Source organism: Panthera leo, chromosome B4 (assembly GCF_018350215.1).
Source record: "Panthera leo isolate Ple1 chromosome B4, P.leo_Ple1_pat1.1, whole genome shotgun sequence".
NCBI classification, from domain to species: domain Eukaryota; kingdom Metazoa; phylum Chordata; class Mammalia; order Carnivora; family Felidae; genus Panthera; species Panthera leo.
The window spans coordinates 8,320,455-8,338,986 of NC_056685.1; positions in this window are offsets into that span (position 1 = coordinate 8,320,455).

Below are 18,532 nucleotides of genomic sequence, written 5' to 3' on the forward strand. Positions count from 1 at the left end.
ACAAACAAACAAACAACATTTATTTATTTTTGAAAGGCATAGAGAATGTGTGGGTGGGGGAGGGGGCAGAGAGAGGGAGACACAGAATCCGAAGCAGGCTGCAGGCTCTGAGCCATCAGCACAGAGCCCAATGCGGGGCTCGAACCCACGAACTGTGAGATCATTACCTGGGTCAAAGTCGGACGTTTAACTGACTGAGCCTCCCAGGCACCCCAGGAGTGGGAAATTTAAACTAGATTAATTAAAATATTCCCTTGCAAGGAAAACTGGTCTCTTCTAATGAAATCATTAAAGTACAAGGGTATGTGTGTCTCGCTACCACTGGTCTTCTTTCCTATAACCTCTGAAGAAGAAAAGAACAAAAATAATCAGAGCTGAGACTGAAAGACAGACGTCTGCCTGTTTCCTCTGCATTCCTGGATTCAGACATAGCTAAAATTAACTATCCTCATATATTTTTCAGTAACAAATGTCTTTTGTTTAAGTTAGTTTGAATTGATTTAGGCTACTTTATCATTTACAACTCAATGTCTTGGGGTATCTGGGTGGCTCAGTCGGTTAAACCTCCGACTTTGGCTCAGGTCATGATCTCATGCATGGTTCATGAGTTGAAGCCCCATGTTGGGCTCTGTGCTGACAGCTCAGAGCCTGGAGCCTGCTTTGGATTCTGTGTCTCCCTCACTCTCTGCCCCGCCCCCACTTGCAATCTGTCTCTCTCTCTCAAATATAAATAAGCATTTAATTTTTTTTTAAATAAAAAAAACTTAAAGTCTCAATATGGCACATCAGGAACTAAAAGTTACTTGCAGAAGATTCAGTGGTGATATGGCAAGAAAAATACAGAAGCCATGCCATGGGGCAAAAACCAGCACACAAAACACAACATACAGTATATTTCCAATAGTGCGTGATTTATGAAGATATTATCTCAATGCATAATGTTCCTTAGAATTGTTGAAGAGCCTCTGTGGCTAACTTGGTCAAATGTCTTATTCTCTTGCAAAACTCAAGGAGACACAAATTAGGGACTGTTAGAGGTACTGCCACAATTTCTTCTACAGACGCCTCACAAACTCACTGACAGGCAGGAGTGTGACACAAGGACATGAGTGCCTCATGTTTCCTTCCCACGCTCTTGCTTGCCCAGATTCCATCTGAGGCCACTCCAATGTCTTATCTTGATAACCCAGTTGCCCTTTGTTTCTGTTCACACTTAACCACTGATTCCGTGTGCAACCACTCTGCAAAGAAATCTGGATCTGGAGAGGCTTCCAGCTGTAGCTGTGTGCCCCGATGAAAGGTGGATCCTTCCACAAGCCCATGCATGCAAGTCAGACTCATCAATTTAGATTCCCTCGTTCTCTCAGGGTGTGTTCACTTTCTGTGCCCTGGTACCTTTTCCCCCCAGCCATTAGAATTCAAATTTGGGGGGTAGGATTATATAAAATCAGACTTAAAAAAGGCAGAGTCTGGTGGGAAGAATTCTAGATTGACCCTCCAGGATGCCCACCATATATGCCCTGATGTGTAACTCCAGCTTGTATAATCCCCTCCCTTTCAGTGTGAGCAGGACCTCTGAGTAGATGTAATTAAGGTCCCAAATAAGTTGGTTTTGAGTTAATCAAAAGAGAAGTGGTCCAGAATAGGTCTCATCTCATCAGGTGACCCTTTAAAAGAGAATGTACAGGTCACAGTAGCAGATGGGTCTCCTGTTGGCCCTGAAGAATCTGGCGGCCATGTTATGCAGTGCAATGGTAGGGGTACTGTAGGAACTGAATGCTGTTGACAACCAATGAGATTGAAAGAGGACACCAAAACCCAATGAGGCCACAACCCCTGCCAGTAACTTGCATTTCACCTAAGCACGTGACTTACCTATGACATACACAGATTCCCCAATTAGGAACTCTGAGATAATACATATGTATTGCTTTAAACTGCCAAATGTGTGGTAATTTGACACACTGCAATAGAAAACCAATGCAGGTTGTGGGTCTCATTCTTTCACTTACAAAGACTTATTAGCCCCAATATATGTATCACTACTTCCTGCCAAGGGACTGATTTTGCATCCCAGTGGCTAATTCTAGACCACTATAACTTGTTATTTGGTTGACCACAGAGTTATGTTCACCTGCTTGACTTGGCCATGCCTAACTAAGCAAAGTGAGTTAAGTGATCAAAAAAAAAAAAAAAAGAAATATACCTGATTCAAAGTGATTTATAATACTATAATTAATAAATCACATTATATGGTATAAATATATTTAATATATAACTATATGTGTGTAACTATACATATATAAATATTATTATGTAATATATAAATATTAAATTGACTGTTATATTTTATAACTATATGAATACTATATTACTTATTTAATAAATATACATAAGTATATATTCCATTTTTATATAAACTATATACATAGTTTATATATAAACTATATTTTTAAAATTTATTTATTTATTTTGAGGGAGAGAGAATGTGAGCAGGGCAGGGTCAGAAAGAGAGGGAGACAGAATCCTAAGGAGGCTCCATGCTCAACACAGAGCCCGACGCAGGGCTCGATCCCACAACCGTGAGATCACAACCTGAGCTGAAATCAAGAGGTGGACACTTAACCAACTGAGCCACCCAGGATCCCCTATAAACTATATAATATAAAACATGTTAACATAAAAATACATTTATATATAAATTATTGAACATTTGATTCTACATACATATTAACTTATTCCATATATAAAACATCCAGTAGTAGAGGTGAGAAAAATATAAGCCTTGGTAAACATTTTGGGAATGACTAGGGGCAGTCTACTGTGTTAACTGAGGATTAAGACCGCATCTTAATTAACAAAGCAAAACTGGAATAAAATAAACTGTAAATGAATTTTGTGGTTAGTGAATGCAAACCTTTTAATTCTATTTAGGTGAAGCATGTTATATGGTAAATGGGGAGGGAGGGGGAGAAAAGGGGAATCGGCACATATTTTATCCAGAAGCCTTTTTTTCTTTTTTAGTAGAAATCTTCTAAAAAGAAGACCTGAAATATGTGGCCTTGATGAGAAGAGCAAGATTTAAGACTGAAAGCAACAATATAAGGCCAACTGGAGAGCTGCAGCAAAGCCATATATTAATATCTTCATATATTCAATATCAAGAATTCAAGGGAAAAGGACGAAAGCCAAGTGGCAGAATGGAAGGGTTCTTCAGCTTGATCTTCTGAGTATATAGCCAAGACCTCATGGTACAGAGAAGTTTCCATCTTAAATGGCAGTCCATAGCTACTCAATGGAAGGGCAGAACTCATGTAAGCAATCAGTTTTTGCTCAACTCTTTCCTGCTGTGTCACCCATCAATAAGCTATCCTCAAATATAAGCACCGTTTATAAATAATTTTTGAAGAAGACAAAATAGTTGTTTTACCTTCGCTGCTTTTCCACGTACAAGGTTCTCTAAAAATTAAAGGGGCGCCTGGGTGGCTTAGTCACTTAAGTGTCCCACTTTGGCTCAGGTCATGATCTCATGGTCCGAGGTTTCAAGCCCACATGAGGCTCTGTGCTCACAGCTCAGAGCCTGGAGCCTGCTTCAGAATCCATGTCTCTGTCTCTCTCTCTGCCCCTCCACCACTTGTGCTCTCTGTCTCTCTCTCTCAAAAATAAATTTAAAAAAAACATTAAAAATTTTAAGAAAAAATTTAAGAGTCAGGGGCGCTTGGGTGTCTCAATCAGTTGAGCGTCAGACTTGGCTCAGGTCATGACCTTACAGTTCAGGTCATGATCTCACAGTTTGTGGGTTCGAGCCCTACATCAGGCTCTGTGCTGACAGTTCGGAGCCTGGAGCCTGCTTTGGATTCTGTGTCTCTCTCTCTCTGCCCCTAACCCACTCATGCTCTGTCTCAAAAATAAATAAATATTTTAAAAAATTAAACAAACAAACAAGCAAAAACACGTAACAGTGAGTTACAGGTTGGGTATTATTGTCCTTCAAGTGAAGAAACAGGAACATTTTATTTTAATGATAACTTAAAGGTAAATACAGGCTGAGTCTGGAAGCATCTTTTGAATAGCTAAAACAAATTTACTTTACAAATACATTTTTTTTTCTAAGCATTAACAATTCTGATGGTGGATAATCTTTCCTGAAGGCATATTGTCTTAATAATGTAAAACATTCTCTCAGATACCCACACACTCACTTATTGTCAGCATATACAAACAACCGTGCAAAAATTACACCTAAAAGCACTTACGCACTGACTACAGTGATACACACAATGTACCCAGTGATTTTAGAATAGAACTCCTATGGGAACCCAGCGTAATCCCTATGACATAACATACCTGTATGAGCATTTTAGAAAGTGTTCAGAAATACTTTCAAAGAATTATATACAATGCATATCAGGTATAAATCATTGTTCAACATTACTTTTAACTTTATGTAAGAATATCCACATTTACGCAGAAAGATGACTTAATTTGTGGCCGTTCAAGGGTGCACGAGAATTATAAACAATCTGCTTTCTCTTTGCAGTCAACAGAACCATGCTGATACATGGATATGATGAAAACAGAAGTGCTGTCACCTCTAACACATACCAGCTTTATGACATTGGACAACTCATATACCTTTATTTTGATCTTAGTTTTCCTTTTGAAATTGTAAGGATACCTACTCATAGATCTTGCAAAGGAGATTAAATGAGAAATGTTTATAGTGCGATACAAAACCGGGCGTCACACGAGTCACATTTTCTTCAAATGATGGCTATTATTTTTTCCCAATTAATTCTCTAAGGCTTTCAATATGTCTTGGGGAATTAAATTTGAAGTCTTTAAAAATCTTCTAATTATCATGTTTCAAGTGGCCTCTTGCAGTTTAATACTTAGCTAAATGTTGAGTGAAGTCAGGAGAGAGGACAAGGTGAAGAGATCGGTGTATTTTGCTTACGTTTTTGAAAATACATTCTTGATTTGGAAGGAAATACTATTACACCCATCCACATTTATGAAAAATAAATTGAATATTTAACATGGCATTTAAAATAGTTGCAAAGTCAGTAACATAATTATGGATGTCTTTTCTTTCCAAAGAAAAATGTTCTTGGAGAAGAAAAAAGAATCAGCTCGAAACAGCTCGAGACAGGTATTCTAAGAAGCTTTCAGATTAGACTCTGCAAGCCCTTCTAAGTAGTAAGGTCAAACCAAAATAGTTTTAATTTCATCTGTTCTATAGTTAGCACACTAATTTTAGCTTGTTACATACTGGAGTTAGATCTTTCCATACTGATACACGCATAGTTTAAGCACAGTTAAGATCCATATATCACCGTTACGCCGGAAGAATGAATTTACAGGACTAATTGAAAAAGTTTTAACATACAAAATCTTTAAAAGATGTTGAGATTACTTTTAATGTTTGAATTTATTACATATTTGGTCAAAGTTGTGTTTGTTTAGATTTAGAACTGCTGAGAATGCAAATGACAGATAAAACTTTAAGTACATTATAAAGTAGAAAACTGCACAATTACATGTGATCCTTAAACACTTTAATCCTGAAATAAAATTTATTTATTTTTTCCAAATAGGTCCTATAGTAGGAATGTCAGAGATAAAAAAAAAAATGCACTAGGCTTTTAAGAAATCTGATTTCTCAATCTGGTCTTAGAGCTCAAAAAATCTGATTTCCCCCTCTGACCAACTGAAGTAATAAGGTCCAGATGTACCTTTCGTGCTGAAACAGTTGGAAAACTGTATGAAATCTAAGACGCACAATTTTTCAGACCCTGGGCAACAGGCGATGCAGAGTTATGATTTCTGAGAGAAGGAAAACAAAGTGAGTCCTAAAACTCTAGGAGTTACTGTTGGGTTTGCAAGCTAAAGTATAGGAGGGAGACACGCAAAGTGACCCGGAAGTCTTGCTGGTGGAGAAGACAGAGATCAGAGGATGGGGAAAGGAAGCTGGACAGAATGATGGGGCAGAGTGACAGATGGGAGGGAGCTGGAGAGGGGGGCAAACAGAGAGACAGGGAGGGAGGGAGATATCTAGATATTTGCAGAGAGGTTCCTCTCAAGACTTTGGCTAAGTGTTAATTTGCACATGTGTGAGAGAGAACCACTTGATGTGGGGCAAGGATCACCGAAAAAAGTAGATGTTCCTTCATGAAGATTTTGTCCATCCACTGTCTGCCCGAAGAATTTCTTTTAACATCTCTCGGGTCAAAGGCTGCTGTGAATAAATTTCTCTCAGTTTGCAAATATGTTCTCCCAACGAGTGGCTTGTCTATTCCTCATTTTCTTAGCATTATCTTGTGAAGACTATACATCTTTAATTTTGAAAAAAAATAATCATTTTTTACACTTGTGTTTCATATTTTTGTGTTTTTTTAAAAATAATGTTTTCATTTACTTTTGAGAGAGAGAGAGAGGGAGAAAGAGCACAAGCAGGGAGGGACAGAGAGAGAGGGAGACAGAATCTGAAACAGGCTCCAGGGTCTGGGCTGTCAGCACAGACCCTGATGTGGGGCTCGACCTCATGAACCACGAGATCATGACTTGAGCCGAAGTCAGACATTTAACTGACTGAGACACCGAGGTACCCCTTTTTGTGTTCTTTTTAAAAAATCTTTGTGAGATACAAGATTACACATATTTCTCTTGGTTTTTTTTTCTCTAAAATATTATAGTTTTAATTCTGATATTTAGGTCTTTGATCTAATTCAAGAAAAATTTTGTGCATGTAGTGAGGTAAGTGCCTTTTTTTTAGCACATGGATACCTAAATACTCCAGCAACATTTATTGAGAAGCTCATTCTTTCTCCCATAAATTATCTTACTCTTTTGTGAAAAATGAACCTATCATATATATATATATATATATTTATTATCCTTATAATTCATCTCTGCAGTGATGTCTTATCTTTTATTTCTGGTATTGGCAATTTCTGTTTTCTCCCTTTTTGTCCTCACCAGTCTGCTTAGCTATTTACTAATTTTACTGAACTTTTTAAAGAACTAGCTCTTGGTTTCATTGATTTTTTTCTCTATGTTTCTCCTATTTTATTTAATTCTTTGTTTTTATTATTGACTTTCTTGTACTTAAGTTTAACTTACTTAAGTTTAACTTTTCTAGTTTTAAGGTGAGAACTTAGAACATTAGGTTGAGAATTTTCATATTTTCTAATAGCAGTCTTTAATGTGGAGCAGTTCCTAGAATCTACAAAGAGATAAGTATAAGACATAGTAGAAAGAGTTTATAATATGGAAGCATCAGGTGGAATTCTTACCCTAGTAGAAAGGCCACATTGTACCTGGACAAAATGCTACTCATAAATGCATAAAATGCATAAAACCAAGTCCAAAAAGGATCCAACTAATTCTGAATAACTAGACTGCATGCCAGAATTAAGCTAATACTTTTTAAAGGATTACAACACAGACCACAGTCAAAATATAAAATTCACAATACTCAGCATCTATTAAAAAATTACCAAGGCTGGGGTGCCCGGGTGACTCAGTTCGCTCAGTGTCCAACTCTTGATTTCAGCTCAGGTCACAATCCCAGGGTTGTGAGATCAAGCCCCAGGCATCAGGCTCTTTGATGAATGTGGAGCCTGCTTAAGATTCTCTCTCTCTCTCTCTCTCTCTCTCTCTCTCTCTCTGTCTCTCTCTCTCTCTCTGTTTTTCTGCCTCTCTGCCCTGCTCCTGTGCTTTCTCTCTCTACAAGAAAAAAAGAATAATAACCAAGGCTAAAGGAAGCAGGAAAATATGATTCAAGACCAAAATAAGAATTAACTAATATAAACAGATCCATAAATAAAAAGGATTATGGAACCCAATGAGAATTATGTTAAAATGGCTGTTATGAACATGTTTCATATGCTTAAGAAGGTTGACAAAAACTTGAGAACAATGAGAAAACAAACTGACCTATTACAAACCCAATGGGACACCTAGAGATAAAAATACACTATTCTAAGTGGAAATACAATGGGTGGGATTAATAAAACATGGCCTGTGCAGGAGAAAGGATGGGGTAGCTGATGGTACTGCTATGACAGGTTCTCACATGTTTGAATGTGTTGTGTTTTTATTTCATTAATCGTATTTTCTATTCTTCTTATGACTTCTTTGACTCATGGGTTATTGGATTTCCAAGTGTATGGAGATTTTAAGAATGTATTTCAATTACTAACATTTAATTCAATTTTCCATACAGCCAAATATATATACTTTGATTTAAAGCCTTTTACATTTATTAAGACTTGCTTTCGAGATAAGATTATGGACTGTATTGATGAATATTCCAAGTGTACTTGTAAAAATGTGTATTCTTCTGCTGTTGGATGGAGCATTTTATGAATGTAAGTATGCCAAGTTGCCTGACCATGTTACTATCCATAACACTGAAGGTTTTCTTTTTGTTCTATCAGTTACTATAAAGGAGTAACTGTGGATTTGCCTATATCTCCCTTCAGATCTACGAGTTTCTGTTTCATGCATTTTGAAGCACTATCATTAGGCTCATAAATATTAGGAATGTTTTGTTCTTTGATGAATTGATCAATCTGTCAATATGTCCCATTTTATTCATAGTAATATTACTTGTTCCTCTCTCCTAAAACCCCACAATTCCTTATTAATTTTGCATCAAACACTGAAATTCTTTCTTTTTTTTAATTTTTAAAAACTGTTTATTCATTTTTGACAGAGAGAGAGACAGTGAGAGGGAGAAAGCGAGCATTAGTGGGGAATGGGCAGAGAGCAACAAAGACACAGAGACACAGATTACAAAGCAGGCTCTGGGCTCTATGCTGTCATCCCAGAGCCCAGTGGCAGGCTTGAACCCACAGACTGTGAGATCATGACCTGAGCTGAAGTCAGACGCTTAACTGATGACTGAGCCACCCACGTGCCCCTGAAATTGTTTCTTAAAGAGGTTTAAAAAGAAGAAAAACATATTTTATATTTACCCAAATAGTTGCCATTTCTGCCACCAGAAGAGGATTGGGAGGACAGAACAATATCTAAAGAAATGAGCTAAAAGTTTTCCAAATATGAAAATTATAAACCCACAGATGTAAGAAGCTCAGTAAATCTCAAGCATTAAGAAAATCCCACAAATCATGTTGAGACATCATAATTGTGTGGCAAAAAGTGATGATAAAGAGAAAATGTTACAAGCAGCCAAAAGAAAGACACCTTTTGTAAAGCAATGAAAATAAGAATGACAACAGATTTCACATGCAAAGCTATGCAAGACAGAAGAGAATGGGATGATATATTTGAATTATGAAAAATTGCCAAATCTAGATTTATCTAGTAAGAATATCTTTCAAAAATGAAGGTGAAAAACGTTATCATACACATTTAGGTAGAATTCACAGTTCCAACATTATTCTTTTAAACTGAAAGTAAAATTAAACAGACATTTTAAATAAACATGTGACTTTTTTCCATATATATATATATATATATATATATATATATATATATATATATATATCTGTACACACATTACATATATCCATTAAAGAACTGTCCAGTAGCATTGTAAACATACTTAATCCATATAGGTACATAACTACACCAAGAGTGAGGCCAAAACACATATGCAAAATCTCACCTCTTCTGAGACTCTTTCTTTAATTCTTCACTATTATGAGTTAAATTTTTCTTTTGTCAAGTTGACTATTTTTTACAGCAAAGACATTAAAATCATCTCTAATTCCTTCTTTATTTTCACTTTCTCCCAAATACTGCAGGCTTTGTGCCCCACTGTTTGTCTCCCACCTTCTCTCTGGTCCTATGACCACGCCTCCTCACGAGGCCATGAGTCCACAGGATGGAGACAATGTCCTCTATGGAGAACACACCCTTTTTTTTCCCTTCCAGGTCCTTAGGATCTTGGCATTCCATGTCTGAACATCAATGAACCTTTTTCCAGAACCTGAACAGAAATCTACCCAAGATTTAGCTGCCTAAGGACAAAACACTGCCGTGTGCACATTCCATGGACCAAAGAATATCCAGGGTATGGGGATTTACAAAAGTGTGCAAAATAACTCCTCACATTATAGGATGAAGCAGGGCTGGGATTCAGGTGGCCTCCAATAGCCATTAATTTCTGATGAGGAAGGATGACTAGTTTGAGGTATAATGGCCTTCTGAGTTATTAAGAAGGTATATTTTTCAGGGCATCTAGGTGGCTCAGTTGGGTAAGTTTCCAGCATTTGATTTTGGCTCAGGCCATGATCTCATGGTTCATGAGATCGAGCCCCACATTGGGCTCTGTGCTGCCAGCACAGAGCCTGCTTGGGATTCTCACTCTCCCTCTCTCTGTCCCTTCTCATTCTCATTCTCACTCTCTCTCTCTCTCTCTAAAAATAAATAAATAAATTTTTAAAAAGAAGGTACATTTTTCAAGATAAGAGGATAGGACATATTTATTTTGTTAGCTTTATAACATTAAAAATTACTCTTGTCTTTGATGCCTCAAATGTTAAGGGAAGGCCTGATAGGAAAAGTGACTAAGTATCAATAATATTTAGCTGGTGCTCACCATACTAGAAATGTTCAATAATATTTCCTGAATAAATGAAACAGCTAAGAAATCATATATCTATAAAACTCTCTACTTCCAAGAGTTTGTAATCTAGTGAGGAAGATAATAGGAGGATTGTGAAATTGAAATTCAAAGCATTTTATGATACACGTTGTATGGAATATGTTAAGTTCATTCCAAAATTGAACTCATTTAACCAAAAATATCAGTCTATGGGGTATCTTTTCATGAATTAAAAGAAAATTAAAATTACTGGATTTGTTGGCTTATACTTGAAGTGCACACTTGGAAGAAGTGGGGGGCAGTGAGGAGGAAGGCGGAAGGCCATGACTCAGGCATACTGTAAGTTGTTTGCCACATGCACGCAGGACGATGTTAAGGCATAAAGTTCACTGAAGCCAGACAATGGTTAAAAAACCAAGAAAAAGAATATTCGGGCTTGTGATAAGACTGGAAATGTGAAGGATATTGAGGAAATGTTTTCATTGATCTCTCTATCATGGCACCAAGATCTTTTCCCATAGAGTTCACAACTAATTCAAAATCTGGGGGCGCCTGGGTGGCTCAGCTGGTTTAAGTGTCCGACTTCAGCTCAGGTCATGATCTCGCAGTTTTTGAGTTCAAGCCCCACGTCGGGCTCTGTGCTGACAGTTCAGAGCCTGCAGCCTGCTTGGGATTCTGTTTCCATCTCCCTCTGCCCCTCCCCACTTGTGCTCTCTCTCTCAAAAATCAACATTAAAAATTTTTTTTAAAATCTGTCATTAAGAACACAATGTTTAAGTTTTTCTTTCCAAGATGTATTATGGTTTATACACATCTACACAATTATCTTTTCTTCAATTCTTACCTTCCTTGCTATGACCTTCTGTAGTTCTCACTACTAATCCACACCACAACAAAGCTACAGAATTGATACACTTTTAAAATGTCTTTCGGGGCACCTGGGTGGCTCTGTCAGTTAGGCATCTGGCTCTGGACTTCAGCTCAGGTCATGATCTCATAGTTCCTGGGATCAACCCCGTGTTGGGCTCTGCGTTGCAGAGCAGAGTCTGCTCGGGATTATCTCTCTCCCTCTCTCCCTGCCCCTCCCCCATTCACACTCTCTCTCTCAACAATAAATAAATAAACTTAAAAAAAATAAAGAAAATGTCTTTCTTTGTTTAGTACCTTTGTGTACTTGATTCTTGATAGATTTATTTCATAGGCTCAAATCTCTAATGTATTCATCCTTCTCTACATTGAAATATTCAATTCCCATCAATACTACATTTTCAGATTGTTCTGGGGAACTTATAGGAGAAAAATTAAAATCCCTAATTATTGAGAGATTAGAAATACAACCACTCTAATGCATTATTTGAGGTTCAGAAAAAGAAAACCTGGGGTGCCTCATGGGGTTCTGTCACTTAAGGGTCCAACTCTTGATTCAGCTCAGGTCATGATCTCATGGTTTGTGGGTACGAGCACTGCATCAGGCTCTGTACTGACAGTGTGGAGCCTGCTTGGAATTCTCTCTCTCTCGCTCTCTCTCTCTGCCCCTCCCCCACTCATGCACACACATGTATGCTCTCACTCTCTCTCAAAATAATTACATAAACTTAAAAAAAATAATTGCCTTTTCTCTATTACTATATTAGCTCCCAAATTCAAGACAATGATTATGCAAATTGTAATATTTAATTTCAATTTATAAAAACAAAATTAACAATTACTTAGATGCAACAAAGATTAATAACTGTACCCTTAAAATATACTTAGTAAACCAGGGGTGCCTGGCTGGCTCAGTCAGTATAGCATGTGACTCTTTATTGCAAGGTTATAAATCTGAGCCCCACAATGGGTGTAAAGATTACTTAAAAATAAAATCTTAAAAAGATATATATGTGCACATATGTATATATATGTATGTATGTATATACATATGTGCACATATACACATATGCACACACACACACACATATATATATATATATATATATATATATATATATATGCAAACTGGACAACCTGGAAGAAATAGACAAATTCCTAAACACCCACACACTTCCAAAACTCAAACAGGAAGAAATAGAAAGCTTGAACAGACCCTAACCAGTGAAGAAATTGAGTCAGTTATCAAAAATCTCCCAATAAGAGTCCAGAACCAGAGGGCTTCCCAGGGGAGTTCGACCAGACGTTTAAAGCAGAGATAATACCTATCCTTCTCAAGCTATTCCAAAAAATAGAAAGGGAAGGAAAACTTCCAGACTCATTCTATGAAGCCAGTATTACTTTGATTCCTAAACCAGACAGAGACCCAGTAAAAAAAGAGAACTACAGGCCAATATCCCTGATGAATATGGATGCAAAAATTCTCAATAAGATACTAGCAAATCGAATTCAACAGCATATAAAAAGAATTATTCACCATGATCAAGTGGGATTCATTCCTGGGATGCAGGGCTGGTTCGACATTCACAAATCAATCAATGTGATACATCAGATTAATAAAAGAAAAGATAAGAACCATATGATCTTGTCAATCGATGCAGAAAAAGCATTTGACAAAATTCAGCATCCTTTCTTAATAAAAACCCTCGAGAAAGTCGGGATAGAAGGAACATACTTAAACATCATAAAAGCCATTTATGAAAAGCCCACAGCTAATATCACCCTCAATGGGGAAAAACTGAGAGCTTTCTCCCTGAGATCAGGAACACAACAGGATGTCCCCTCTGACCACTGTTGCGTAACATAGTGTTGGAAGTTCTAGCATCAGCAATCAGACAACAAAAGGAAATCAAAGGCATCAAAATTGGCAAAGATGAAGTTAAGCTTTCACTTTTTGCAGATGACATGATATTATACACGGAAAATACAACAGACTCCACCAAAAGTCTGTTAGAACTGATACATGAATTCAGCAAAGTCTCAGGATACAAAATCAATGTACAGAAATCAGTTGCATTCTTATACACTAATAATGAAGCAACAGAAAGACAAATAAAGAAACTGATCCCATTCACAATGACACCAAGAAGCATAAAATACATAGGAATAAACCTAACCAAAGATGTAAAAGATCTGTATGCTGAAAACTATAGAAAGCTTATGAAGGAAATTGAAGAAGATATAAAGAAATGGAAAAACATTCCGTGCTCATGGGTTGGAAGAATAAATATTGTTAAAATGTCAGTACTACCCAAAGCTATCTACACATTCAATGCAATCCCAATCAAAATTGCATCAGCATTCTTCTCGAAGCTAGAACAAGCAATCCTAAAATTTGTATGGAACCACAAAAGGCCCCAAATAGCCAAAGTAATTTTGAAGAAGACCAAAGCGGGAGGCATCACAATCCCAGACTTTAGCCTCTACTACAAAGCTGTAATCATCAAGACAGCTTGGCATTGGCACAAAAACAGACATATAGACCTATGGAATAGAATAGAAACCCCAGAATTGGACCCACAAACGTATGGCCAACTAATCTTTGACAAAACAGGGAAGAATATCCAATGGAAAAAAGACAGTCTCTTTAACAAATGGTGCTGGGAGAACTGGACAGCAACATGGAGAAGGTTGAAACTAGACCACTTTCTTACACCATTCACACAAATAAACTCAAAATGGATAAAGGACCTGAATGTGAGCCAGGAAACCATCAAAACCCTAGAGGAGAAAGCAGGAAAAAACCTCTCTGACCTCAGCCACAGCACTTTCTTACTTGACAAATCTCCAAAGGCAAGGGAATTAAGAGCAAAAATGAACTATTGGGACCTCATGAAGATAAAAAGCTTCTGCACAGCAAAGGAAACAATCACCAAAACTAAAAGGCAACCAATGGAATGGGAAAAGATATTTGCAAATGACATATCGGACAAAGGGCTAGTATCCAAAATCTATAAAGAGCTCACCAAACTCCACACCCGAAAAACAAATAATACAGTGAAGAAATGGGCAGAACACATGAATAGACACTTCTCTAAAGAAGACATCCGGATGGCCAACAGGCACATGAAAAGATGCTCAACGTCGCTCCTCATCAGGGAAATACAAATCAAAACCACACTCAGATACCACCTCACACCAGTCAGAGTGGCCAAAATGAACAAATCAGGAGACTACAGATGCTGGCAAGGATGTGGAGAAACGGAAACCCTCTGGCACTGTAGGTGGGAATGCAAACTGGTACAGTCACTCTGGAAAACAGTGTGGAGGTTTCTCAAAATATTAAAAATAGACCTACCCTATGACCCAGCAATAGTACTGCTAGGAATTTATCCAAGGGATCCAGGAGTGCTGATACACAGGGGCACTTGTACCCCAATGTTTATAGCAGCACTCTCAACAATAGCCAAATTATGGAAACAGCCTAAATGTCCATCAAATGATGAATGGATAAAGAAATTGTGGTTTATATACACAATGGAATACTACCTGGCAATGAGAAAGAATGAAATCTGGCCTTTTGTAGCAACGTAGATGGAACTGGGGAGTGTTATGCTAAGTGAAATAAGTCATACAGACAAAGACAGATACCATATGTTTTCACTCTTATGGGGATCCTGAGAAACTTAACAGAAGTCCATGGGGGAGGGGAGGAAAAAAAAAAAGAGGTTAGAGTGGGAGAGAGCCAAAGCATAAGAGACTCTTAAAAACTGAGTACAAAATGAGGGTAGATGGGGGGTGGGAGGGAGAGGAGGGTGGGTGATAGATATTGAAGAGGGCACCATTTGGGATGAGCACTGGGTATTGTATGGAAACCAATCTGACAATAAATTTCATATTAAAAAAGGAGATATATATGTGCACACATATACATATGTGTGCACATATACATATATGCACATATATGTATATGTGCACATATCTTTCTAATATATATGCACATATATACATATATGTACATATATATGCACATATATGTATGTATTTAGTAAAAATTTATATAAAATCTAAAAGAAAACTCTGAATATGTGCCCAATTATGTCAATAAAGTATGTATTCTAACATATGAATAAATATTTTAACAATTATAAGGCTGATTTTAGTCCATAATATTATCACTCTGTTCCTTAGGGAATGTGCTAGGCATAGGTGAATTTCAGGTAACATAAATAACACATACCTGACAATTTAACTGGTATAATTTCATAAATATTGCCTACTAAAATGTTTATTTACAAGTTAAAATATTTTATAGCATTTCATATTTTGATGATAAGATTCCTAAATGGAAAGGAAATAGCATCCTCAAAAACACAAAGTTGTAGTACAATTGTTTTTTAAAATGGCATTAGAGGGCACTATTGTATGCTTTGTAAGAACTGCAAACTCAAATGCATTACTAAGTCTAGAAATTGTATGATATAAAACTTTTTCTAGCTATTTTTAATACCTTGATTTAAACAGATTTAAAGACTATAAAGTTTTGTCATCTGACAAAAGAAAGCAAAAAACAGAAAGAAGAAAGGAAGGAAAAGAGAAAGAAAGACAGGAAGGGAGAGAGGGAGGAAGGAAGGGATAAAGGGAGGAAGAAAGTTAGAGGAAGGAAGGAAAGAAAGAAGGAAGAAAGGAAGGAAAGAAAGAAGGGAGGGAAGGTGGGAAGAAGAAAGGAAAAGACATACTATGAGATGAATAACTCTTTAAAATTGAGGAACAAGAACGGAAACATTGGGGATATAATTTAAAAGCATAAACTTTAGAAACATCAAATGCTAAAGAAAAGAAACTTAAGCCGAAGAGGACAAACATCTACAAAACCTTTTTGTTTTATTATTTGCATTATTGACATTAGAATCAAGAATCAGAATGTTTAAGACTTGATGAAACTTGACACAGTCAAGCAACCACCTTGAACTTCCCACCATAGAGTAGGAAGTTTCACCATTTTCTTGAAGAAAAATATCAAGATACTCTCAGTCAGATGAGCCAACAGATGACAGCATGTCAGTAACCCAATACTTTGACAGTGAGTGAGTAGTGAATCAATCCCCATAAGGTGGTATGCTAGACTTCAGAACGAGAGTCTAGAAATCTAGATTTTTAGAACTAGAGTCTAGAAAACTCTTGTGGGTATTTAAGGCGAATCAGTACTTTTTCTCTTCTCTGTACCAATATCACATGAAAAGGGCTCATTGAAACAACATTTCTGTAACACAGTTGAGATTATTAAGTGCACTGTTGAAAAAGAAAAAAAATGTGAATATTCTCACATTTTCACCATAGAGACCTTCTCTACATGAACAACTTAAGAATAATTTACTCACAAATCTGTGCTTCCTAGTCTATCACATCTTTGTGTGCAGGTGTGGGTACAATTCTTACAGTCGAAACATTTCATATCACGTGCATTCTGATGTGTACTTTCTGTGACTTGAGGGTGTTTTGTTTTGTTTATTTCTCCACTTGGAATATTTTCTGGTTTTAGATGTGCTACCTTTTTACTCTATATATTTTTATTTGTTTGATCAGCAAATTGATAAAGTTTTGCTACTGCCTAGTTAGGATTTGTTGAACAGTTTTAGTTATATTGTCTGATCATCTTTGGCAATAGCAGGATTTCTTTGTTGCAACTCAACACATAATCCAGACTGCAAAGTATGTCCCATTATACATACTGGGTCCAACTATTAATCTTGGGGTGGTTTTATTGAAGCACTGGTTTATAGCTGGTCAATATACCATATTGCTATTCCAAAACCCATGGAGGAGACAATGGGAGAGGGAATAACAGAAAGTTGTTGTTTTTTTTTAATCCAGAAAATTTGACTTTCTAGTCAGACTGTTAGAAATAACGTTAATAGCCACAACTTCTTTTTAGAAATGTTTAAAATAATACTTAAAAAAATATGGACCCAGAGTTAGAAGGTCTGCTCTGAACTAACTTCCTGGTCAAGAGAACTTTACTAATGGTCACTGAGACCACCGGAAGGCATCCTGTTATCTGATCTCTGAGGCCCCGGAAATATTATCTATGCTTCCTAACACATTTTAAGCACCTGATCGTACAGCCACCAGAATGTAAGAGTTTAGAAGCTCTCCACGTCTTGAGTCAAGTAGCTTCATCAATTTATTACACGCTTATGAAACGTTCATCACACGTCAGGAGTGTTAGCCTTTTACATAGAATGAGAAAATAGGCTAGAAAACTCTCTTCTCTCCCCGTCATTGTGTGCGTGTCCGTGTGCGTATCTGGAAGGGTACAATTAAAACTTTTGGGCGCCTGGGTGGCGCAGTCGGTTAAGCGTCCGACTTCAGCCAGGTCACGATCTCGCGGTCCGTGAGTTCGAGCCCCGCGTCAGGCTCTGGGCTGATGGCTCGGAGCCTGGAGCCTGTTTCCGATTCTGTGTCTCCCTCTCTCTCTGCCCCTCCCCCGTTCATGCTCTGTCTCTCTCTGTCCCAAAAATAAATAAAAAACGTTGAAAAAAAATTAAAAAAAAAAAAAAAAAAAAAAAAAAAACTTTTAACTGAGACTTTTTCTGCTTAGTAGGACCTGAGGGTTATTTTAACTTTACTTATGCTGTTTCTATGTATTTTAAATTTTGTACAATTTTTATAATCAGAATAACAAAAAGAGTCATATTTTAAATAGATGAATGATCAAATGAATTACTTTCTTGACAGAAGGTAATTACAGGAAAGTGACAGTATAAACTGTACAAACTTACAATTTTGCTTTTGATTTAAAATTCTGATCTCTATTAATCCCTAATTTACTGAGCTCAATCAACTTATTTAATGATTGGTGTCACTGCATTGGTGTGGACTCTGGATTCTGTTTGGATTTTTAGGACTAGCATGGTTTGCATGTTAGTCATGTTTTGATGTGTATCATCAATGAATATTTATTCTTTTTCTAACCTTAAGGCCAAAGGTTAGCCTCTTCTTGTCTACTGAGTATGATTTTTGTTACGCAGTATCTACAGAAAACAAGGTCCGTAAGAGATTCATTTCATGAAAGTGTTTCCAAGCAAA